Source organism: Phyllostomus hastatus, unplaced genomic scaffold (genome assembly GCF_019186645.2).
Source record: "Phyllostomus hastatus isolate PE091 unplaced genomic scaffold, TTU_PhHast_1.1 phas_scaffold_78, whole genome shotgun sequence".
Lineage (NCBI taxonomy): Eukaryota > Metazoa > Chordata > Mammalia > Chiroptera > Phyllostomidae > Phyllostomus > Phyllostomus hastatus.
The window spans coordinates 61,242,594-61,269,529 of NW_025334041.1; the positions used below are offsets into that span (position 1 = coordinate 61,242,594).

Consider the following 26,936-nt stretch of genomic DNA (forward strand, 5'->3'; position numbering starts at 1 on the left):
TCACCAAATTTGGAAAGGTTTCTATGACCCAATTTGGTGAATTAAAGATTGCCACATATTCTTTGACAGAGCTCTCACTGAGAAGCAGCTTTATATTCTTTTCCTTAAACTTGAGTGGATTCTGTGACTGCTCTGCCAAACTGAATACAACATAAGTAATGTGCTACTTTCCAGACTAAAGCCTGAAGAGAATGGTAGTCACTCTTTTTTTCTTTTGCAAGACTGACTTTTAGAACCTCATTACCATGCTGTAATGAAGGCCAAACCATCCAGGGAGAGCTTCAGGTAGAGAGGCTACAAGACTCCATCTTTAGCTCCTTCAAAATTCACAAACATACTATGATCTTCCTAGTACAGAATATGTTATGAAGAAATAATAAGAAGTTTAAGTAACCACCTAAGGTTCCTATTAGGAAATGGTAGATTTCAAGTTTGCTTCCTGGTAGTCTAACTTTAAAGTCTGTGTGCTTTATTGTTAGGCTATGCTTCTCAGGACAAGAATATATATTAGATAGGAAGATGGTGGAGAGGTGGGTGGAAGTGGAGCCCACTTCCCCCTGAGCACAGGTAGAATACCTAGTTGATCTTCTGAGGAACAGAGTGAACAGCCAATGGTATCCCAGCATATATGAAGGTTGGAGGCCAAAATTGTAGAGGACACTGAAAAACAGAAAATAAGGAGATTGCTTTGGGACTCTAAGGTCCCTGGGACCCGCATGGGGTCAAGGTCTGCTCCAGGACCAGCCCTGGCACCTGCCGGGCCTGCCACGGGATCCTTGAAAGAGAGCCAAATTAAAAGCTCCCTCATCTGCCAAACCTTGCTGGAGGATAGAGCAACACCAGGATGGGCCTGGATGGTTGAAGTCACTGAGAGGGATAAAGACAAAGTGGAAGATAAGGGACAGTGTTCAACTGCTGAGACTGTGGATGCCAACTGGGTGATTAACAGAAAAATGAGGGATGCAGTTGATGCCTGGAGAAGGGAAAAGAGTTGGGCCATGATGGACCCTAACCTGGATAGTCTCCAATCTTCTTGAAAAGTTGGGCTGTGTGAGAGGCTTGGTGCTTGTTAGGAGTGGCAAGCTTTATCAGGAGGATTTTGTTCAAAAAAAGGCTCTCAGCTGCTGTTTAGGCAACTCTTCTACAGTGGACAGCTCAGCTGCCACAGCAGCTGTGTCCCCACCCTCCTGCCCCTGCCACTGCAGCAGCCACAGAGTGTCCGCCACATGGTCAGGCCTGGCTCACTAAGAGGAAAGAGGAGGTGCTCCCTAAAGAGGAGGGCAGCAGGGCTCAGGGAGTCAGCAGTCCCCAGAAAGTCTTACCTCAGTGGGGATAGTTCAAAGACTTGAACTACCCTGAAGAGACATTGAGAGTGAAGTACCTAGGACAGCAAAGAGTGAGAAGATGGTGTGTGAGTTGCCCCTAATTAGTGCAAGGACAGCACAACAAGTAGATTGAAGGCACCGGCCTGGTGCAGACAGTAAGTAGGGGCCTGGCAGTGGATGGAGGAACTGGGATAGAGGCTGGGTAACTATGAAGATTGCTGTCAAGACCTGGCCCCCATCCTCACAAAACCATAGGAAGGGAGAAGAGCAAAGTTCAACCTTTCCCAGCCAGGAAAAGCAGTAGAACTCACTTGACCAGTTTAAAGTCAGCAGGAGGCTTTTTTTTTCTTTCTCCGCCCCCCCTCCCACCGCCCAAGTAAGACAATAAGATCTGGAACTGTGAAGGGACCAGAGTCAGACTCAAAAAGGGATCACAAGGCTAAACCCAGCAACTGAGAAACTGAGACAAATTTCACTTTGCTATTCCAGAGCACTTGCAAGTTATTGTTTACTTGTATTATTATTATTTATTCATTATTTTTACTTCTTTTATTAGTATTTTTTACTTCTATACTTCCTGTTTATTTTTCTTCATTTTATTTGTTTGTTTAATTGCATTGCTTGAATGGTTTTCCTTGTTCTTTCTTTCATAGTGTAATTTAATTTTCCTTCTTTCACTTTGCTTGTGTTCCAATAGCACACCACACTAGATTGAGTACTTCTTATTCTTATTATTCAGATCACATAGATTCTGTCATATGATTGCTGTTCCAGTATTATTGTAATTAATTATTTCATACAATTGAAAATATTACACAGCAACCACCCCAGATCTCAGCCCATTTCACTATCTCCTGGAACTTTATTACTGTTGTCGTTAACTCTATTCTCTCACACACTATGTATACTTTCTGTCCTTCACTGTCACTATATCTCATAATCTGACCTCCCACAAGTTCTCTGTTTTCTGGACTCAACTCACAATCCTCCCCTGCCAACAAGAGTCTTATCTCTTTTCCACCCTTCCTAAAAAGTGGCTAGATGAGTGCAATATCATACTAACACTATACTTATCCAAAGGATCTCTTATCCCTTCTCTATGGGTTGGTACTTTAAATCCCATAGAATACACTCTCGCTATCTTAATCCATTTTGCCTTCCCCCTCCAACAATCACGTAAAAGAGTAGGTGAGAGCTGTGAAAACCAATATACTTGCTGGGAGAGAGATTCCACGAACAAAGGAACCACCAACAGATAATAAAAGAAGATGGCAGAGAAGTGAGTGAAAGTCACAGTAACCTCACCAAAGGTGAACCTGTAATTACAACTAAATGGTGGAGAAAGTATCCAGAATGAACAACTGAAAAATAGTGAGAGAGAAACCTCAGAACCTCAGATGAACAGATCCATCTTCAACACAACCTGTCCACACCTGCACAACAGTATACAAGATGTGGTGAACAGAGTCACTCTTAGTTAACCAGCTTGAGGGAAGCAACCACCAAAGAAAGACCCAGCAACAATCAAACCTAAATAAATCCAGAGAGCCCATGTAAACAACAGTCCAAGAGCAGCAAGCTTAGGAAACCAAGGAGACTGCACCACTGAATCTCATAGGTCTCCTACCATACAAGTACATGCCAAAAACTCACAGAGTCAGAACAGATCAATTTAAGAAGCAGAGGCTAACAAGAAGAGTCTCACAAACAACGGGCAACAAAGGGTAAAAAACACTTGAATGAAAGGAGAGGAGGAAGCCTCAGAAGGAATGTTAAACGAAATAGAAGAAAGTCAACTATAAGATACTGAGTTTAAAGCAGTGGTTATAAGAGCAGTGAGCCCATGAGCTCACTGAGAATTACCAAAAACTACAGGAAAACTAGGATGAACTCACTGCACACTATTATCAACATGAACAAGGAAATGGAAACTGTCAACAAGGATCAAGAGGAAATGAAGAATACAATTTCTGAATTGAAGAACATAGTAGAAGGAATCAAAATCAGGCTAGATGAAGCAGAGGATCAAATCAGTGAGCTGGAGGACAAGGTAGAAAAAATATTCAAAATGAGCAAGAAAAGGAAAAGAGACTCAGAAAGAAGGAAGAGGTGGTAAAGGACTTCAGGGCAACATGAAATGTAATAACATCAATATAATAGGTATACCAGAAGGAGAAGGAAAAGAAGAAGAGCAAGGGATAAGAAACCTATTTGAAAAAGTAATGATGAAACACTTGCTTAGTTTGATGAGAGAAAAAGCCACACAAATCCAGGAAACACAGAGGGTCCCAATCAAGAGGAACCCAAAGAGGTCCACTTCAAGACACATCATAATTAAAATGGCAAAATTCCAAGATAAAGAGAGAATCTTAAAGGCAGTAAGGGAGACACAGGAAATAACATACAAGGGGCCCTGATAAGACTAGCAGCCAACTTCTCAATGGAAATTCTAAAAGCCAGAAGGGATTGTCAAGGAATATTCCAAGTAATGAAAACCAAAGGCCTGCAACCGAGACTACTATATACAGCAAGGCTCTCAATTAAAATGGAAGGTGAAATAAGGAGTTTCCCACACAAAAGAAGGCTGAAAGAATACACCTCCACCAAACCAGCTTTGCAACAAATGCTAAAGGGTCTGCTTTAAGAAAGGGGGAGAAGGGGGGGAGAGAAACACAAGTACAAAGAAAGTAAAATGGCAATGAGTAAGTACTTATCAATAATAACTGTAAAGGTAAATGGATTAAATGCTCCAATCAAAAGACACAGAATAGCTGAATGGATAAGAAAGCATGACCCACACATATGCTGCCTATAAGAGACCCTCCTCAGGGAAAAAGACCTACAGAGACTGAAACTGAAGGGCTGGAAATAAATATTCCAAGCAAACAGACAGTGGGGAAAAAGCCGAGGTAGCAATACTCATATCAGACAAAACAGACTTCAAAAAAAAATGGCCATAAAGAGAGACCCAGAAGGTCACTACATAATACTCAAAGGAAGAATCCACCAAGAAGACATAAACATTGTCAATACATATGTGCCCAACATAGGAGCACCCAAATACACAAGGTAAATCTTGGAGAACTTCAAGAAAGATTTTGACAGCAACACAGTTACAGTAGGGGAATATTAACATCTCACCATCAAAAATGGATAGATCTTCCAAACAAAATATCAACAAAGATATTGTGGCATTGAACAATGCCCTAGGTCAAATGGACTTTATATATATACACAACCTTTCATCCCAAAGAAGCAAAACACATTCTTTTCAAATGCACATGGAAAATTTTAAAAGATTCTATCGTATGATTGTTATTATAGTATTATTATAAATAATTGAACCACCTGATAGGACACAAAACAAGCCTCCACAAAATCAAGAAAATTGAAATCATATCAAGCATTTTCTCTACTACAAGGGATTGAAACTTGAAAGCAACTCAAAAAACTCAAAAACACTCAAACTCATGGAGATTGAATAGCATGCTCTTAAACAATGAATAGATCAAGAATGAGATCAAGGGAGAAATCAAAAAGTTTCTGGAAACAAATGAAAATGAACTCACAAAAATCCAAAACTTATGGGCACAGTGAAGGCAGTCCTGACAGGGAAGTGCATAGCAATACAGGCCTACCTGGGAAAGATAGAAACATTTCAAATAAACAACCTAACCCAACACCTATAAAAACTGGAGTACCAACAACCAAGACAGCGCAGAGCAAGCAGAAGGGAGGGAATAACCAATATCAGAGCAGAATTAAATGATATAGAGACTAAAAGAACAATTTTAAGGATCAATAAATTTATGAACTTGTTATTTGAAAAGATAAACAAAACTGACAAGCCTTTAAACAGACTCATCAAGAATAAGAGAGAGAGGACCCAACTAAACACAATCAGAAATGAAAGAGGAGAGATTACAACTGATACCACAGAAATACAAAGCTTTGTAAGAAATTACTACAAAGATCTATATACCAAGAAATTTGAAAATTTAGGTGAAATAGACAAATTTCTAGAAAAATATAATCTTCCAAAACTCAATGTACAAGAAGAAAGCCTGAACATACCAATAACAGCTGATGAAATTGAGGAAGTAACAAAAAATCCCCCAACACAGAAAAGCCCTGACAAGATGGTTTCACAGGAGAATTTACAAAGCATTTAAGGATCAGCTAACCCCTATCCTTCACAGACTATTCCAAAAAATCCAAGAAGACAGATGACTCCCAAACTCTTTTTATGAAGCCAGCATCATCCTAATCCCAAACCCAGATAAATTCATAACAAAGTAAGAAAACTTTAGGCTAATATCTCTGATGAATATAGACACTAAAATCCTCAACAAATATTGACAAACCACTTTCAGCAATTCATTAAAAAGATCATACACCATGATCAAGTGGGATTCATTTCAGGGATGCAAGGATGGTACAGCAAATCAATAAACATAATGCATCATATAAATATAATGAAAGGCAAAAATCACATGATCATATCAATTAATGCTGAAAAAGCATTTGATAAGGTACAGCATCCATTTATGATAAAAACATTCAACAAAGTGGAAATAGATGGAGCATTCCTCAACATAATAGAGGCCATACACAGGATATCTACAACCAATGTTATACTCAATGAGCAAAAGCTTAGAGCTTTCCACTTAGATTGGGAACAAGACAAGGATGCCCATTTTCACCATTTCTATTCAACATAGTATTGGAAGTCCTAGCCACAGCAATCAGACAAGATAAAGAAATAAAAGGCATCCAAATTGGAAAGGAAGAAGCAAAACTATCATTTTTTTGCAGATGACATGATAGTGAACATAGAAAATTCTATAGAGTCCATGAAAAACCCACTTGACCTAACAAGTGAATTTGTCAAAACAGCAGGATACAAAGTCAATATCCAGAAATCAAAGGCATTTTTGTACACCAACACTGAAATATCAGAAAAAGAAATAAGGAGAAAATTCCATTTGATAGAGCAATAAGAAAAAAATGTACCTAGGTATAAATTTATCCAAGGAAGTAGAAGACCTATACTCAGAAAACTGCACAATACTGAAGAAAGGAAATAAGGAAGACACAACAAATGGAAGCATGTATCATGTTTGTAGATTAGAAGAATTACCATCATCAAAATGTCCATATTACCCAAAGCAATCTGTGGATTCAGTGCAATCCCTATTAAAGTACCAAATTATATATTTCAGATATAGAACAAATATTTCAAAAATTTATATGAAACCATAAATGACCCCAAATATCCATAGCAATTTTGAGAAAGAACAAAGTAGAAGGGGTCACAATACCTGATATCAAACTGTATATCAAGACCACTGTAATAAAAACAACTTGGTACTGGCCTTAGAACAGACACATAGACCAATGGAACAGAATAGAGAGCCCAGAAATAAAGTCAAGTCTCTATGGTCAATTAATATTTGACAAATGGGGAAGAAGCATAAGATGGAGTAAAAATAGCCTCTTCAACAAATGGTGTTGGGAGACCTGGACAGCTACATACAAAAAAAAATGAAATTCAAGCAACAATTTACACCATAAACAAAAATAAATTCAAGGTGGATAAAAGACTTCAATATAATAGTGACATCATGAAAGTCCTAAAGGAAAATTTAGGCAAGAAAATACCAGATATTCCACACAGAAAATTTTCACAGATATTTCCCCTGAAGCAAGGGGCATAAAGGAAAGGATAACCAAATGAGATCTCATCAAAATACAAAGCTTCTGAACAGCTAAAGAAAACAGCATTAAAATGAAAAGAGAACCAACTGTGTTGGAAAATGTATTTGCCAATGATACCTCAGAAAAGGGTTTGATCTCCAAAATATATGAAGAACTCACATGAGTCCACTCTAGGAAGAGAAACAACAGTATTAAAAATGGTCAAAAGACCTGAACAGGCACTTCTCCAAGGATGACTTACAGAGCACCCAGAGACATATGAAAAGATGCTGAGCATCACTAGACATCAGAAAGATGAAAATTAAAATCTTGATGAGATACCACTTCACCTGGGTGAGAATGGCCATCATAAACAAATCAACAAACAACAAGTGTTGCAGAGGATGTGGAGAAAAGGGAACCTTAGTGTACTGTTGGTGAGAATGCAAACTGGTACAGCCCTGTGGAAAACAATATGGAATTTCCTGAAAAAAAAAAAAACTAAAAAAGAAAAGCCTTTTGATGCCTTTTATTTCTATATCATAATCATGTGATATTTAGTTTTGAACAAATTTATCATTAATCAATTACATGATTAATGATTACTAATGCTGGGATTATATCCTAAGAACCTTGAAGCTCCAATCCATAAGAATCCAATCCATAAGTACTCCAATGTTCATAGCATCACAATTTCCAACGGCCAAGTGGTGGAAGCAACTTAAGTGCCCATCGCTAAACAAATGGATCAAAAAAGTATGGTACATTTACATGACGGAATACTATGCAGCAGAAAGAAAGAAGTATTTCCTACCCTTTGCAACAGCATGGATGGAACTGGAGATCATTATGCTAAGTGAAATAAGCCAGGGAGTGAAAGACAAATACCATATGATCTCATCTTTCTACATCTTCACCTTTAACAGGAACCTAATCAGCAAAACAAACAGGCAAGCAAAATATAATCAGAGACTTTGAAATTAAGAACAATCTGACAGTAACCTGAGGGGAGGTGGGAGGGGATAATGGGAGGGAATGGGGGAAGTGTTTTCAGAAATTACTAGAAAGGACACATGGACAAAACTAAGGGGGTGTGTAATCAGGGGAGGGAGGTGGGGGTGGCTGGGGTAGGGGGAGTGGTGGGAGAAATGCAGACAACTATATTGAACCATATATATATATGAAACAAGGTATAAAATTCAAATGGGTGCATTATTTAACAGTCTATATGCCAGTAGACCTTTTAAATATTAATATGGTAGCTAGTCTTCCTATATTTTATGTGTTTTGTGACCATGAGGCTCAGGTGAAAAGATTAAAATATTATATAGTGATCCAGCTAGCTATTCATCCAACTCAGAGAAGCACTGAGAAATGCACCTTTGCTGTCTTGCTAACAGTTGCCAAGACCTAATCATTTCTAAACTTTTTTTTCAAGATGCCTTAAAGTATCTTGGTATTCAAATTGCATTCTACAATGTACACCTTATGGTCTATATTTCTTAGAGGTGTGTGCTGGACATTCACATCCCTAAGTTACCACTTCCCTTTTTGCACAAGAAATCAACTTTTCAATTGCTCCTTACATGCCTCTTGAAAATTTTGTTTGGAACATTCACAATTAATGCCTGAACATGACCCCTTTGTTTGGATTTGTACACAGTTATATGCATAGCCAATCTGCCAGTCCATGACAGCCTCACACCCAAGCCTCCATTGCTCAGCAGGAATCTAGCAAACCAGATGTCAAATGCATATTTCCTAGTATTTTATAGGATCCACAGAGAGGCTCTCACAGTATGGTTCAGACCTCAGTTTAGTGAAACGTGTCAAAATGAATTGTTTTGTTTCTGTGCTGCAAATGCCAGGTTGAGAAACATGTTTTAGAAAGAAGTCTACATAAAAGTCAATTTAGGTTTTCATGTTCCTACTAAAAATTCCATGGACTTATGGTTGAGACAAGGTCTTTGGGTTGGGGTAGGGAGTGTAGAAGGAGTCCACTTCTTAAACAAAGTAAAGAATAAGACACTGTCCTTTATCTCAGCTTATTCATCTGTAAGGGAGATGAGATAAGAATTTTGTTCATGAGTTCCTTGACATTTACAATGGTGGTTGAACAGAATTGTGACATAGGGCACAGTTTCAAGACAGGGTTCTACATCCTTCACCTAGAGAAATGCAATCATTAGCATCAGGTCATTTGAAAAATTCCCATTTGCTCTCTGGGTTTTTCTAACTTGACATTCCCCATTAGAACACACATGGTATGGCAGTTTGTTTATTTCAAAAATACGCAGTGAAATTGTTCCTGAATCCCTTGCCATTTACAAGTTAATATTTCATTAAAAGGATGCCTTTTATTGTATCATGATTAAGAATTTGATCTCTGCATCAGATAGAATGGGGTAAGAACAGTGGTTTTAAATTTCCTTAGTGAAGGTTATTGGACTTGCTCAAGGATCTTAGACTCTTAATTATTATTATTGACTCTGATCCATTATAACCCTTTCATCAATCCTTATAGAAAATAAAAACTATATGCTGGGTTACATGTAAATACTGTATTTGCCACAATCACTGACTTTATTTGTTGTCCATGATTTTCTCAGTTATCCATCAGTCAGCCAAAGCCACGCTCAGCTGTTGGCACTTGAGAGATGTTTTATGTCACCTGTAGTTTTTGAGCCAAGCTTGGGCAAGCACATTATATCAGGAGGTTCAGAGCCAGCAGGTACTAGACCAAGTGTGGCTGCTATAGATTGAGCATCTGGGCTTGTATTATTCTTGGTGTCCATAAAATCACAATCTTCCCTTAACTCTAGGAGGCTGCTATTTTTGCTTTTCTGCTTTAAGTCCTTAGCATGTTTCTATGACCACAGCCTTGTCTCAAACACCAGTTTATGTATTTCTGGCACTTGCTTGTCAGTATCCACCTGGGACACAATCTCTACTGTTTTATGGGATGATCTCCTGGAACTGTACAAATTTGTGAGAGTTCACTTGACTTTTGGTATCATTTACCAGCTCTTCTATACATATTCACTCTATCCTTCTTTTGAAGCTTTTTAGAAAATTTCTTATCAAGTCTAACTGAATTTTTCAGCCTTTCTTAACTATTGAAATTATCACTGATGTTTTGAATCTCAGTATTTCACTTAATTATGGATTATAATTTCCCTGGTGTATAACTTGTTTCCTTTGCAGGTGGCAAACCACTTCTGAGCCTGCTTTGAATCCTCTATGTGTCAGCCCTATGTTAATATCTGTTAATGTATAGATTGACTTTATTATAGAATAAAGAAAGGATTTGCTATATTCCCATAACTAAAAGCCTTTTATTATGTCAAAACTCAATAATTTAGATGCTAATGTTAGAATTCTAGGACCATAGTTCAAATCTTAGGTGTTTCGCCTATATACTCTTACAGAAATTTATACTTTCTGACTCTCAGTTTGCTCATATTTCAAATAGACATAATGTATCTACCTACTATTTATTTCTTGAGGATTAAATTCAATAATTTATGTGAAAATGATCTGTAAGGCACCATGTTATTATTGGGAGTCCTATATTTTATACAAATTAGTGTCAAGGTGAATTTCTGTTTCACTTTTATTATGCTTCTACTACAAACATCCTCATTTCATAGTCATGTGATATTTAGTTTTGAACAGATTGATTTGCTTCCAAAATGTGTGCACCTTTTTGGTCTCATTGGCAGATGTGTTAACCACTGATGGCCTGTCATTTGAGAAGCTGATCAAGGCTGTCTTACTCATATTGTTGGATTCAGATCTTACAGAAATGAAGATATAGATATTTCTGATCTCAAACACTGGGATAGGAAAAGGGAAGATTCTTAAAGAGAAGATAAAGACAATAAAGTACACTTCATTGGTTTTACTCAGATAAAACCTCTACTGTCTTTTGAGCTTGAGTTAAGCTCACAGAACTGCTCTCTGTAGGTGGGCTCTGGCAGGCAGAGAGCGCTAGTGATTTAGAAGCCCCTCAATTGTGTTGTGAACAAAAATGAAAAAGGCTAGATTTGACTTTGACTTTTCTCTTGAATCAGTTACTTTTTAAAAGCCAATTATTTGTAGTGAATATTTGTCTTTTCTGTTCTGCAAATTGTTTATTAAAATAGTTCTTAAGAAACACTTCTTTGGAATCTTGTTCGGGAGGACACTTTGAAAATCTAAGATAAACAATTTCTTTTTTAGTCATCAGATCCTGTTACAGGGAGTCTTGTGGCTCTCTGCTCCAGCAGTTCTTATATATGGCTCTTTCAGAAGCTATGGATGGCAGGGTTAGGAGCACTGTGCATCACTGAACTGGCTTCTTTCAAACACTTTGGGTAGAGCACTTACTAATAATTTTTACCAAGTAAAAATGTTATTACACTCTACAGACTTCATGAAGAGATATTAGGGTACTGTGCAGAGCTGGTGGGATTTCTTTACTGATATAGTGAGCTATTTGAAGACATCTACATGATATCACAGAATCTGGTAGAAGATACACAGTATGTGCTTGCTAAACTAATGATTATATGAATGGAGGCCAACTCTGAATGTGATTTTTAAATCGTGTTTATGGCATTTATGCCAGCCAGGTGCTTCTCTGGACTATTCAAAACACGTCCACTGACATGCAACTCCCTAGTTCAGGACATAGCAAACAGGGCTGAGTTGGCTCAGAATTAAAATGATAGTTTTAACCTTCCTCTTCTGCCTCTTGTCTCCATGTTTACTAGCACCTTCCCCACTTAAACTAATATTATCTAAATCCTTTCTTCTTGGCACTTCTTCAACCCCATCTAAATCTTCTCCCAAGTAAGGTTTTGACAAACCCTTCTTTCTGAGGCATAAGCAAACTGCCTCAGGAACTGTTGTACCTCAGAATATTACCTCCTCTTGGGGTCATTTGTGTGTTATCAGACCACATATCTTTAAATTCAAAATTAATCTCTAAGACTAAAATTTCAGGTTTCTCTTAAAAGCTGGTAGAGAATTCCTCCATTCTTCTCTTGTCAGCAAGGCTTTCCAGGACCCTGGAATCATGTCTTGTGGTATCAACCCTGAGCAGAATCTAAGAGGAAGCATAAGCAAGTATCATCAAGTGTTCTAGCCTCAAGGTTAGCAAAGACCCCCTTATTTCTTCCCAGGTATTTTGTTTTAGCCTCTCTATTTTACCAATGACAACCTATTATGCAATTTCATCACATTGGAATATTTTATCATTTTCCTAGTAAGTCATTTTCTGTGATTTTGGAAAGAAAAAATTTGAGCAGTCCCATTCCTAAAATATTTCATCTAATTTTTGATGCTTTAATTCTCCCAAGAAAACAGAAACATTTTTTATTCAGGGAACTATTTTGTGGACATTGTAATCAATCCTAAAGAAGGCTTATCAGTTTGAGGGGCAGCCAGTCCATTGAACTGAAAGTAAGTCCTAGAGCCAGCACCAGACCCAGGACTGGCAATTAGCAGATGCTCTGAGCATATGCCTGGGTAATGAAAATTTGTAAACCAGGTCCTGCTGGCTTCCCTATCTTCCTGAGACTTGCTGAAGCCTGGGAAGGATTTGAGTTGATTTTGTTAAAACATTTTATTTATTTATTTTTAGAGAGGGGAAGGGAGGAAGAAAGAGAGGGAGAGAAATATTAATGTGTGGTTGCCTCTTGCACATTCCCCATTGGGGACCTGGCCCACAACCCAGGCATGTGCCCTGACTGGGAATCAAACCAGCGACCCTTTGGTTCACAGCCTGTACTCAATCCACTGAGCTACACCAGCCAGGGCAGTTTGAGTTGATTTTTGTCCCTGCTTAAAGATATGTAGAATATGCCAACAGAACAAGAATATTTTAAAATAAAAGTAAGACTGCACTTATTGCTTTTGTTACCAGGTGGGTCCTAGTAGGTGTACCTTTCTTTTTGATACCTAGAGGAGGCCTTTTGAAGTGGAAGTATTGCATGAGATTGCATGAGGACCTGCTATTGTTTCCATGGGGAAAATGCTGAATGCATGTATTCTATTTACATCTAGTTGCTTGAATCCCAAGACAAATACACATATAGCAAAGTAGCAGTGGGAACAGCAGTATGAAAGCACTAAGCTGGCAGTTGGGTATAAAGAACAGAGATTATTCTGAAGGAGAAATGTCAGGCTACAGGTTATCAGGCACTTATGTACATGCAGACAATAGCATGAACAGACTCACAGATGTGAATAGAGGACAAGGATGACCATGATGCATCTTAGCAAAGGGCACCGAGGCTGTATGCCCTTTCCTACTTTCCGCAGTGAGTATTTCAAGTGGAGGAGGGCAGGCAGCACATTTCCCTTTTGCATAGTGAGTGTATAGGATCATTAGGACCCAAAGTAGAAAAATGGAAATAATTTGACAAAATGCCCAGAGGCATCACATGATATAAATCATGACATTTTTCACATATGTGGAGTCTTGCTTCAAAGTGTGCATTGCTTTTAAAAAGGAGGGCTTTAAAAATGTAGATGCAGACTCAACTTTTAGCTCTTTAAACTAATGCAGTTATGGAGGATGTGCAAGACAAGCAATATTTTTAAGGGAGATAATCAAAATTATGCATGTATGGCTCTAGAGAGCAAAGTATATGTGACTGTTTGTATGTGTGCTCACAGATTTGACATTCTGTGCATTGGTTAATATTAAAATGTAATTGTCTTGTATGAGTACACTACAGGAAGCCTGAGAAACATAATATTAGACTTGATTCTGGGTCTGTACTGCTGTTGCCTTGCTGTATAACCCTGGATATGTCCTAACCTTTCTGGCTGTTGCTGACAAAATGAAGGAATTAGTTTTGCAATCCCTTTGAGATATATCCCAGCTATAAAATGTAATGACTTTATTGGTCTTAGTATATTTCATGATAGTGAAGTTTTGCATAAGTATTGGAGCCAGTGGACATATGAAAAAGAACACAATGAAAATAACCCAGCAAGGAAAAGGAAGTGAGTCTTTGGGAACAAAAATTATATCATTTGAGCCAGAAGCAGACACTGAGAGTAGATTTATATATCCTTGCTGTGGGTATTCATTTTGTGTTCTCAGAGGCTGGGATGTGACATGGGCTGGGACACTGCTTCTGCCCTCAGTAACTGGATGATCCATTGTTGCCTGTGTAGTAAATGGTTGTGGTACATGGGTCTCCATCCCAGCTTTGGCCGGTCCCCTCATTGTGGCCTAAATTGCAGAGTGAGACCAAGTCTTTAGCTTTGCTGGTCAATACAGTACCAACAACCACAGGCCCACCAAAGCCCATATGCCAATGTAGCTCAAGTGATGGGAAAAAGAAAAGAAGTATTTTTCTGGGAATGTGGAGAAATGGCCACATTGACAAAACTACCATTTACAAAAAGAAAGTCCTTTTTAATTGCAATAAACCTAATATTGTGCAAATATAAAGATTGTCCTTTAATTGAACCCTTCATATCATGTTTCTTAATAGCTGTCTGGAGCCAAGGTGGAGTCCTGAAGCTCATGGCACAGGGAAGAGTAAGAGGAAAAGACTAAGAAAGGTCTTTTTCTGAAAGGTCTCAATACTCACTTTCTTGAGAAAGCAGTGATTTTAAGGGTAAAGTTTTATGGAGAAAGAATGGGATTTCTAATGATGAAAATCTGAAAAAAGAAGGAGAACTGAGGAATTTCATCTTTGAGTTTTGTTATATGTCCAAGAACAGAGGAAACAAATGAACAGGGTGTAAGGAAAGAAGCTCTTAGGGGAACTGGGATGTTGAAAGGAAGAGGTGGAGGAATACGATGGCCCAGATGGACCTGCCCTAATCTCCCCTCTCAGAGTTGCCTATAGGTCTCTAGTGACTATGATAAGGTCCTGAGTTTTCTATATGCACCAAAAGGAAGAAGAGACACTTATTGATGACTTTGGTTAGAGTAGTGTCCCATAAAATTGGAAACCCACCTGGATTTGAGAACTGTGGGGTGAGCCACTGAGCAGGGATGACTGGGTATCTAAATTTCTTTCATAATATGAATTTTAATGAGCCAAATAGTTGTAAGCATGTGCTCTGTTTGACTCAAGACCTTCTTTATTCTTATACCTTAGGGTATTTCCAATTTCTTTACATTTAAATAAAAAACACCAAGGCAGTACTTTATTTTCTGTCTTTGTTATCAGTAAAGTTGAGTTATTCCATTGCAGGGGGATAGCTCTGTCATCTAGATCCTTAGAACATGAAAACAAAACAAATGGATGTGCATCAGAGCTCCCAAAGGTGGAGTTGCACTCTAAGTCTACCCATTTAAAAGGCTCCACAGGTAATTTTGTGGACATGCAGGTTTCAGAACCCTTGTACTAAAAAGGCCACTGAGATGCCATTTTTTATTTATATATTTAAGATTCAGTTTTTTCCTCAATCTATTGTCCTTCAGGTATAATCTTAAGTCAGGTGGTGTTTGTTGGGAAGCGTGCATTTTCCCAGCCATGTCATTAAGCACACAGTTGGGCTGATGTCCCGACAAGGAGAACCAGCTGGATTTATGAAGCTCCCTTCTATAGGCTTTCTGGAGAGGTATCACTCTTGTAATTTTCTCTGTGCTGGGGAGACCCTGGTAATAAGGTATGTGGAAGTTTAGGAGCATTTCTATAGCTGTGTTCCATGGAGAACTTGTTCACTGAGGGAGAATGAAAGTTGTCAGGGGCAAATAAATATGTAAAATGAAAATGCCCAGAGGCACTTTTCATGACCAATTTCTATAACCAATTGTGACCTTCTGTCATGGAAGGTCACAATTGGTTATGGAAATGTTTAAAATGGTGAGGAATCCAATAGGGGGAAGAATTATTTAGGTAAATTTTTGACCAAATGAAACAATTTAATCTTAAAATTTTGTGAGACAAGGTATATTGTGCAAATGTTGACATGTGGCATCCTATGGAGAATGCTTAATAAGCAGCTCTGCAGTTAACATGGAGGGAAAATGAACGTTACCTTAACTCCTGGCTGTATAAACTGGTTATAGTACTTCATGTCATTAAAATTACAGACTTAATTTTTCCAAGCCTCAGTTTCTTTACTTCTAAAACAGGGGAACATGAACACCAAGTGAATTAATATAGTTACAGCCCAGCAAAGTGTTTGCCCTAGAGTGGATATTTTATTGAAGTTTATACCTGGTTTTACTCCCTTTCATGGTGTTCAAAACAGTGGATGAATTACACCACATAATCAAGGGCCAGGCCAATCCACCTGCATGCCTTTGTAGAGGTGCAAACGTGCTCATGTTTATTTTGTACATAAGCTCACCATGACTCAAGCTCCCTGAAGGCAGAGACCATGCTTTACTTACCATTAAATCTCAGTACAGGATTGTCATGGTCTTATTGATGCTCTGATGTGGACCCCAGCTTGTGGGGTCCCCCACATTGTGGATGACACATGACAAATTCATATAGACTACCGAGTCCTGTAGAGGAAAAGGGATGGTGTGGCTTCTCTTTCAAGAGGAGAAAAAGCCTCAGAGTGTCTCAGCCACTCTTAAGTGGAGAGTGCCCCAACCCTTCCCTTGACAAGGTTTTATTGCTCTTCTGGGCACATTACATGATGGCCCTCATTTACTATGCACAGGTTCATTTTAGGTGGTTACCTTTTATAGAAAACAAAGGAGAGGATGCAGCTAATCACATCACAGAAGAAGGATATTTGCAAATGCAAAGGGAAAAGTGGCTGAACTGGTTACACTCATCCTTGGAAGGTTTAGCACAGAATTTAGGAAGTTACAGTAAGTGCTTGCTGCCTCAATTCAGGGTGAGGGAGTTTTAGGAAAAAACAAGTCTCAAAGCGGCCTAGGTACAATGCAGACCTGATTCCCCATGGGGGAACCTATCCGTGGGCATGGATAGGTCCTGTGCATTTCCAGGTGGGAGCTGGGCCCATGCCATGCAGAACAGTCTCTTATAATGCTGTGTAATGGAGTAGTCCCTCCCCAAACAGTAGGAATTGGATATTTTCTATTCTTTACTCTTTTATTCATATTTTGTCCTTTCTAGTTAAATATTTGGAGTTCTCCACTCCTAGTGAAAATGGAGTTTATTTTTTTGTGCCCCTCTCTAGACTCAGAAGAGCAGATGAGGGCTGGCAGGTAGGAACTTCAAGTTATATCAGAAATTGCTGAAAAAGACAGGGTCCTCCCTTTCCACATACTACAGCATCCTGCTTCCATATGTACATTCTGATACCTGCAGAACACATTGTTTTGAAATTGAATGTAGAACATGAGTTTCCTGACAGTATGGTAGTACTATAGTCACAGTGAACAACAGCCTTAAAACCATGAAGGTAAGGAAGCAGACAATGGGCTTGACTCTTACTGATCAACTCATATGCATAGGTCACTCTGCTGGGCACTTCATTTTCATTATTTCTTTCAAACCTCACAGCAACTTTGTGAAATAGATATTATTGCCTCAATGTTAGATGGCACTCAGGATGTAAGTAAAGTAGCAAGTGCACAAGGTAGTTAATGACTTTAATAAAATGGAGCCAATATTTTTTTATTTTCTCCTCTGGGAGAACAGACAGGCTGAGATCCATTCAGTAATTTCTCCAAGGTCATAGTTAAAAAAATGGTGAAAATGCAATTTGAACCAGGTATTCTGACTCAAAAATCTATGTATTCTGCTCTAATACATGGCCTTCCAGAATAGGTAAAGAAAGGAGGCTTCATTTGCTGAGGTATAATGCTTTCTTCTTCTCTCTCTTTTGTTTTGACCTTTTAAAATTGAGAAATAGAACACAAATGCAAAAAATGAAATAATCATAACTACAATTAATTTTATACAGCTAATATTGTGAAGCCACCCTCCTAACCCTTTGCACTTCCAAATTCCAGAAACCTCCACCACAACCCCAGATCCAGTCAAGGAAATTATACTTGCTCCCTTCTAGGTAATCTTCCTTATTTTTCTTTATAGTTTGTATGCATCTCTAATAACATAATAAATTTCTCTGCTGCAAAAGCAATATATTAGTGGATTATACAGAATATACTGTTTTGTGTTTCACTTCTTTCAGTCAACAATATACTTACTGTATTCATCCATGCCATTGCATTCATTCACACTTTTTCAGAACTTTAAAGTAAAACATTTTCCCAAAATTGTTTTTTTTATTTTTTACTTTTTTATTGTTGTTCAAGTACAATTTTCTGTCTTTTACTCCTGTCCCAGCCAACCTCTCAGCCCTGCCCACCTCCCTCCCATTTCCACCCCCTCACTAGTTTTTGTCCATGTGTCCTTTATACTTGTTCCTGTAAACCTTTCCCCTTTCCCCCTGAAATTCCCTCTTCTCTCCTCTCTGGTCAGCCTGTTCTCTATTTCAGTGTCTTTGGTTTTATTTTGTTTGTCTGTTTGTTATGTTGCTTAGGTTCCTGTTAAAGGTGAGATCCTATGATATTTGTCTTTCACTGCCTGGCTTATTTCACTTAGCATAATGCTTTCCAGTTCCATCCATGCTGTGAAGAAGGGTAGCAGTTCCTTCTTCCTTTCTGCTGCATAGAATTCCATTGTGTAAATGTACCATAGTTTTTTGATCCATTCATTTGCTGATGGGCACCTAGGTTGCTTCCAGCACTTGGCTATTGTAAATTGTGCTGCTATAAACATTGAGGTGCATAGGTCTTTTGGATTGGTGTTTCAGGGTTCTTAGGATATAATCCTAGCAGTGGAATTACTGTGTCAAAAGGCAATTTCATTTTTAGTTTTCTGAGGAAGTTCCATACCGTTTTCCATAGTGGTTGTAGCAGTCTACAGTCCCACCAACAGTGAACTAGGGTCCCCTTTTCTCCACAACCTCTCCAACAATTGTTGTTTGTTACTTTGTTTATGATGACCATTCTGACTGGTGTAAAGTGGTATCTCACTGTGGTTTAATTTGCATCTCTCTGATAGCTAGTGATACTGAGCATCTTTTCATGTGTCTCTGGATCCTCTGTATGTCCTCCTTGGAGAAGAGTCTGTTCAAGTCCCTTGCCCATTTTTTAGTTGGGTTTCTTGTCTTCTGAGAGTAGAGTCGTGTAAGTTTTTTATATATTTTGGAGATTAAATCCTTGTCTGAACTATCATTGGCAAATATATTTTCCCATACAGTTGGTTCCCTTTTTATTTTAATGCTGTTTACTTTAGCAGTGTAGAAGCTTTTTATTTTGATGAGCTCCCATTTGTTTATTCTTTCCTTTAGGTTCCTTGCTCTAGGGGACATATCAGTGAAAATATTGCTGTGTGAAGTGTCTGAGATTTTACTTCCTATGTTCTCCTCTAGGGCTTTAATGGTGTCACAACCTGTATTTAAATATTTTATCCACCTTGAATTTATTTTTGTATATGGTGTAAGCTGGTGCTCAAGTTTCATTTTTTTTTTTTTGCATGTAGCTGTCCAGTTCTCCCAACACCATTTGTTGAAGAGGCTATTTTTAACCCATTTTATGTTGTTGTCCCCTTTGTCAAATATTAATTGACTGTAGAAACTTGGGCTTATTTTTGGGCTCTCTGTTCTGTTCCATTGGTTCTTGGGCCTGTTTTTGTGCCAGTACTGGGCTATTTTGATTACAGTGGCCTTGTAATACAGTTTGGTGTCAGGTGTTGTGATCCAAAATTGTGATTTTTAAAAATTTAGATTAATGAAATTTATTTTTAGAGCCATGTTATGTTCACAGAAATATTGAATGGACAGTACAGAGAGTTCCTGTATACTCCAATTTATACACACACATGCACAACCTTGCCCTTTATCAATACCCTGCACCATGGTGTTACATATGCCACAATCAATCTTACATTGACACATCATTATCACTCAAAATGCATAATTTACATTAAGGTTCACTCTTAGTGTTATACATTCCAATGGATTTGGATAAAAGTGCAACAACATATATCCATCATTGTTATCATAAAGAATAATTTCACTGGCTTAAAAAATCCTCTGTGTTACAAACATTCATCTCTCCTTCCCCCAACCCATGGAAGCACAGATATTTTATTGTCTTCATAATTTGGCCTTTTCCAGAATGACATGTAGTTGAAATCATATAGTGTGTAGCCTTTTCAAATTGGCTCCATATTTATACGTGGCTTGATAGCTCATTTTGTTTTAGAGCTAATTGACACTCCATTGTCTATATGCACTACAGTTTATTTATTCACTCACCTACTGAAAGATCTTTCTTGGTTGAATCGAAATTTTGACAATTATGAATAAAGCTGCTATAATCATCATGTGCAGGTTTTTTCATGGATATAAATTATGAAGCTCTTTGATTATATACCAAGGAGAATGGTTACTTGATTGTATAGTAAGAGTATGTTTAGTTTTTTTAAGAATTTTCCAACTGTCTTGTAAAGTGGCTGCACCACCTTTCATTTCCACCACCAATGTGAGAGAGTTTCTGTTTCTCCATATCCTCTCTAACATTTGGTGGTGTCAGAGTTTTTAGTTTGGTCCCTACTAATAGGTATGTAGTGGTATCTCATTGTTTTAGTTTGCAATTCAATAATGACATAAGATGTTGAACATTTTTTCATATGCTTTATTTCCATCTGTATATCTTTAATGAAGTGTCTATTCATGTCTTTTTCCCATTTTCTATTGAGTTTTTTTATGATTTTAACTATTTTAAAAAATATATTGTTGTTCAGTTTCAGTTGTCCTGCCTTTGTCTCCATTGTTCACCCCTACCCTTCCATTCACACTCCCACAGTCAATCCTCCTGCATTGTCTGTGTCCATGAATCCTTTATTCATGTTTCTTTGTTGCCACCCTTCTTTTCCTGTTATCCCCCATTCCCCTCTTCTCTGGTCACTGTCCATTTGTTCTTTATTTCCAAGTCTCTGGTTCTGTTTTGCTCATTTTTTATTTGTTGTTGTCATTGTTGATTAGATTCCACTTATGAGTGCCATCATATGGTTTTTGTCTTTCACTGCCTGGCTTATTTTATTCCACTTTCATTTATGCTGTCTCGAAGGGTATAAGTACCTTCTTGCTTTCTGTTGTGTAGTATTACATTGCATAAATTTATCACAGTTTTTTGATCCACTCCTTTATTGATGAGCGCTTACATTGTTTCCAGCACTGGGCTATTGTAAATTAAGGTGCATAGGTCCTTTGAATTGGTGTTTCAGGATTCTTAGGGTATAGTCCCAGCAGTGGAATCACCAGATCAAAAGACAGTTCCATTTTTAGTTTTGTGAGGAAATTCCATACTGTTTGTCACAGTGGTTGCACCAGTCTGCATTTCCACCAACAGTGTACTAGGGTTCCCTTTTCTCTACAACCTCACTGTTTTTCCTTATTATCGAGTTTTAAGAGTTCTAAGTGTATTTTGAAGTAAGTTTTTTTTAGTCAGATATGTATTATGCAAATATTTTGTCCCAGTCTGTGGCTTGCCTTCTTATTCTCTTGGCATTGACTTTTAATCAGCAAAAGTTTTTAATTTTAAATAAGGCCCAAGTTATCAATTATTTCTTTAATGTATTGTATCTTTGGTGTTATATTCAAAATTTTCATCATGCCCAAGCTCATCTAGATTTTCTCTTATGTTATCTTCTAGGAATTTTATAGTTTTGCATTTTACTTGATGGTTTATAATCCATTTTTAGTTAATCTTTAGTTATTCTTGTGAAAATGTAACTTTGGGGTCTAGAATTATTTTTTGCATGTGAATGTTTAGTTGTATTAGGATCATTTATTAAAAATACTATGTTTTCTCCATTGTATTGTTTTGTTACTTTGTCTAAGATCAATTCATTATATTTGTGTGAGTCAATTCTCTTCTATGGATCTATTGTCCATTATTTATTTAATACCACACTGTCTTGATTACTCTAGCTCTATAGTAAGTCTTGAAGGCAGGTAGTGTCACTCCTCTAATGGTCTCCTTTAATATGTTGGCTGTTATTGGTCTTCTGCTCTTCATATCAACTTTAGAATAAATTACTGGGATTTTGATTGGGCTTACATAAATCTATAGATCACGTTAGGGAAAACCAACATGTTGACAATATTGTCTTCTTATCTGGGAACAAAGAATAATTCTTCATTTATTTAGTTCTTTTTTGATATCTTTTGTTATAATTTTATAGTTTTCTTTGTATGGATCTTGAACATATTTTGTTATATTTATACCTAATAGTTATTTTTATTGCTGATCTAAATGACAAAATATATTTATTTCAAATTCTATTTATGCATTGACTGTATATGGTAAAGCAATGGCTTTTGTATATTAATCTTGTATTCTGAAATGTTTCTGTAATCACTTATTAGTTCCAAAAGGTCTTTACTCAATTCTTTTGTATTTTCTATATAAATAATCATGTTGTCTATGATCAAAGACAGCTTGATTTTTTTCCTTCCAAATCTATAGACCTTATATTTCCTTTTCATGTTTTATTGCCTTAGCTAAGACTTCCAGTATGATGTTGAAAAACAGTGGTGAGGACAGACATCCTGCATATTTTCTTGATCCTAACAGACAAGCTTCTAGCTTCTTACCATTAAACATGATGTTAGCTGTGGTTTTTTAAATTAAATTTATCAGGAGTGTCATTGATTAATAAGATTATATAGGTTTCAAGTGTACATTTCTATGATACATGATCTGTATGTTGCATTGTGTGCTTACCACCTAAAGTCAAATCATTTTTCATTACCATATATTTGTCCTGCTTTATGCTTTACTACTCCCTGCTGCACCACGAACATTTCCCTCTGGTAACCACAATACACAGTCTGTGTCTATGAGTTTAAATTTTATATACCATATATGAATGAAATCATATGGTTCTTAGCTTTCTGATGGACTCATTTCACCTACTATGATATTTTCAAGGTCCATCCATGTTGTCTCAAATGGCTGTATTTCATATTATCTTATGGCTGAGTAGTATTCTATTGTATATTTTTATAGATTTTCAAGTATATTTATTGATTATGCTATTACAGTTGCCCAATTTTTCTCCCCTTTATCCCCCTCCACCTAGTACCTTCATTTAAGCTAGCATCCCCACCTTAGTCCATGTCCAAGGGTCATACGTGTAAGTTCCTTGGCTTCTGCATTTCCTACACAATTCTTAACCTCCCCCTATCTATTTTGTACCTACCAATTATGTTTCTTATTTCCTGTATCTTTCCCCCATTATCCCCTTCCCCCTCTGTGCTGATAACCCTCCTTGTGATCTCCATTTCTGTGATTCTGTTCCTGTTCTAGTTGTTTGCTGATTTATTTATTTATTTTAGGTTCTGTTGTTGATGGTTGTGAGTTCACTGTCATCTTAGTATTCATAGTTTTTATCTTTTTTTTTCTTAGATAAGTTCTTTTAATATTTCATATAATAAGGGCTTGGCAATGATAAACTCCTTTAACTTCTCCTTATCTGGGAAGGACTTTATCTGCCTTTCCATTCTAAATGATGGCTTTGCTGGATAGAGCAATCTTGGATGTAGGTCCTTGTCTTTCATGACTTTGAATACTTCTTTTCAGCCCTTTCTTGCCTGCAAGGTTTTATCTTTTTCTTTTTTTTTTTTTTTTTAGAAATCAGCTAATAGTTTTATGGGGACTCTTTTGTAGGTAACTGCCTCCTTTTCTCTTGCTGCTTTTAAGATTCTCTATCTTTAACCTTTGGCATTTTAATTATGATGTATCTTGGTGTGGCTCTCTTTGGGTCCAACTTGTTTGGGACTCTCTGAGCTTTCTGGACTTATATGTCTATTTCCTCGACCAGATTGGAGATGTTTTCTTTCATTATTTTTTTCAAATAAGTTTTCAATATCTTGAGCTTCCTTTTCTTCTTCTGACACCCTTATGATTTGGATGTTGGTATGTTTAAAGTTGTCTTAGAGGTGCCTAAGGCTCTTTTCATTTTTTTGAATTCTTGTTTCTTCATTCTGTTCTGGTCGAAGGTTCATTTCTTCCTTCTGTTCTAAATTGTTGATTTGAATCCTGGTTTCCTTCCCTTCACTACTGGTTCCCCATTTATTTTTCTTTACTTCACTTTGCATAGCCTTAACCTCTTCCTCTGTTTTGTGACTGTACTCAGTGATTTCTGTAACCATCCTGATTACCAGTGTTTTGAACTCTGCATCTGATAGGTTATTTATTTCCTCATCACTTACTTGTTTTTCTGGAGTCTTGATCTATTCTTTCATTTGGGCCATATTTCTTTGTGTTGGCACATCTGTTATGCTGTAAGGGGTGGATCCTTAAGTATTCACCGGGGTAGGGCAATCCACTTAGCTGAGTTGTGGTGCTGTATGTGGGAGAGGGGTCAGACAGGGAACAATGCAACTTGCTTGGCTTTTGTCCCACTTTCCATCTCTTCCCCCACTTCCCACAGTGACTGGCACCCTTCCAGTTGCTGCTCTGGTGGTGTTTCACTGAGTGGGTGGGCTTGTGTATGATTTAGGACCCTGTGGGCCCCTGCAACAGACTCTCTTGAGATACTAATAGTTTCTTTCACTGCCACAATTCTAATAGATTTTTTCAGCCAGAGATTCTGAGGCTTTATTTTTCTAGTGCTGGAACCCTGGGTTGTGAGATTTGTCTCACTCCCCAGTTTTCCCCCCTATTTTTTATCTACAGACAAATGTAGGACAGCCCATCTGCCAGCTGCTGCCTTACCTCCCTGATCTGCCAGCCTAAGACTTTTGGTGCATCATCTCTGTCCTGGTTATTGGTCTCTGCTCCTCCTACCAGTTTGGATGAATGTTTCTTCTTTAGCTCCTTGGTTGTTGGACTACCATACAGTTCTATTTTCTGGCAGTTCTGACTGATATTTGTTTTTAAATTGGTATTATCTTTGGTTGTGAAAGAAAGAGAAGGGTATCTACCTACACCTCCATCTTGGCCAGATGCCAGATTTTTTTTTTTATCAAGTGGAGAAAGTTCCATTCTATTCTTAGTTTTCTGAGAGTTTCTATCATGAATGGGCACTGGATTTTGTCAAGTACTTCTCCTGCATCCTTGGATATGATCATATGATTTTCCTTTTTTAGTTTGTTAATATGATAGATTACATGAGTTAATTTTTAGTTGTTGAGCCAGTCTTGCAAAACTGGAATAAATCTCACTTGGTCATGGTACATAATTTTTAATTCATTGTTGGATTTGATTTACAAATATTTTGTTGTGGAGTTTTATATCTATGTTCATGAGAAAAATCGGTCTGTAGTTTTTTTGATATTGGCTTTGATACTGGCTTTTTTATTGGCTTTTTGATACTGGCTTTGATATTCAGGTAATACTGGTCTCATAGAGTGAATTGGAAAGTGTTCTTTGTGCTTCTATCTTCTGTAAGAGATTGTAGTGAATTGGTGTAATTTCTTCCTTAAATGTTTGTTAGAATTTACCCTTGAACACATCTAGGCCTAATGTTTTCTGTTTTGGAAGGTCATTAATTTTTAATTTAATGTCTATAATAATGCATGCCTATTCAGATTGTTTCTTCTCATGTGAGTTTTGAAAAGTTTTTTTTCAAATAATTGGTTATTTTATTAAGTTATCAAATTTGTGAGCATACAGTTGTTCATAATATTTGGTTTTTCAAAATTTCTATGGGACATGTAGTAATGTTCTCTTTCTTGTATAATATTAATCATTTGTGCTTTCTTTCTTTTCTCTAGTTAGCCTGGCTAGAGACATTGATGTTATTAATGTTTTCAAAGAATCAGCTTTTGGTTTAGTTGACATTATCCATTAATTTATTGTTCTCAATTTCATTGACTTCTATTTTCAATTTTATAATTTCATTTTTCTGCTACTTTTAAGTTAATATTTTTATTTCTTTTTGTAGTTTCCAAAGGTGAAAATTTAAATCACTAATAAATAGAATCAATGCTATAAATTTTTCTCTAAACACTGCGTTCATTATACCCACAAATTTGGTGGTTGTATTTTTTATTTTATTTTAAAATAATTTTAATTTTTTCTTAAGATTTTTCTTTGATCTGTGTTATTTTAAGTATCCAAGTATCTGGGATTTTTTTAGCTTTCTTTTTTTATATTTTATTTATTTATTTTTAGAGAGAGAAGGAAGGGAGAAAGAGACAGAGAGAGAGAAACATCAATGTGCAGTTGCTGGGGGCCATGGCCTGCAACCCAGGCATGTGCCCTGACTGGGAATCAAACCTGCTACACTTTGGTTCGCAGCCCGTGCTCAATCCACTGAGCTATGCCAGCCAGGCTAGCTATCTTTCTATTACTGATTTTTAGTTTAATTCCTCTGTGGTCTGAGATCTGGCATTGTGTGATTTCCAGTCTTTTGAGATGTATTTTATAGTCCAGAATGTGATTTATCTTAGTGAAATGTTCCATGCGAGCTTACAAAAAACAAAGTGTATTCTTGTGTTAGATAGCATATGATGTAATCTATAGATGTCTATAGATGCCAATCTATAGTTGATTGATGATGCTGTTGAGTTCAATTATGTCCTTACTGATTTTCTGCTGGATTTGTCCATTTCTGATAGGTTTATATTAAAGTCTGCAAGTATAAAAGTGGATTTACCTATTTACCCCTGAAGTTTTCAGGTTTTCACATTTTGTTTCATATGTTTCAACATTATATTGTTAGGTGACTTTACATTAAGTCTTGTTGTATCTTCTTGCAATGTTGACAACTTCCTCATTATGTAGCATTCCTATTTATCCCTAACAATTTTCCATGCTTTTAAATCTGTTCTGTTCAAAATTAATACATCTATTCCTGTTTTCTGTTTATTAGTTTAACATGCTATATCTTTCTCTATACCTTTACTTTTAATTTCTTTGTTTCTTCATATTTAATATGGGCTCCTTATAGATAATATGTAGTTGGATCTTATTTTCCAATCATCATACAATCTTTGTGTTTCAACTGG

General features: G+C 37.1%; 1 pseudogene; it reads left to right on the plus strand.

Moving 5' to 3' along the window:
- Nucleotides 1–716: 716 nt before the first annotated feature.
- LOC123811250 overlaps nt 717–26,936 on the plus strand; it is a 59,239-nt pseudogene continuing 33,019 nt past the window's right edge.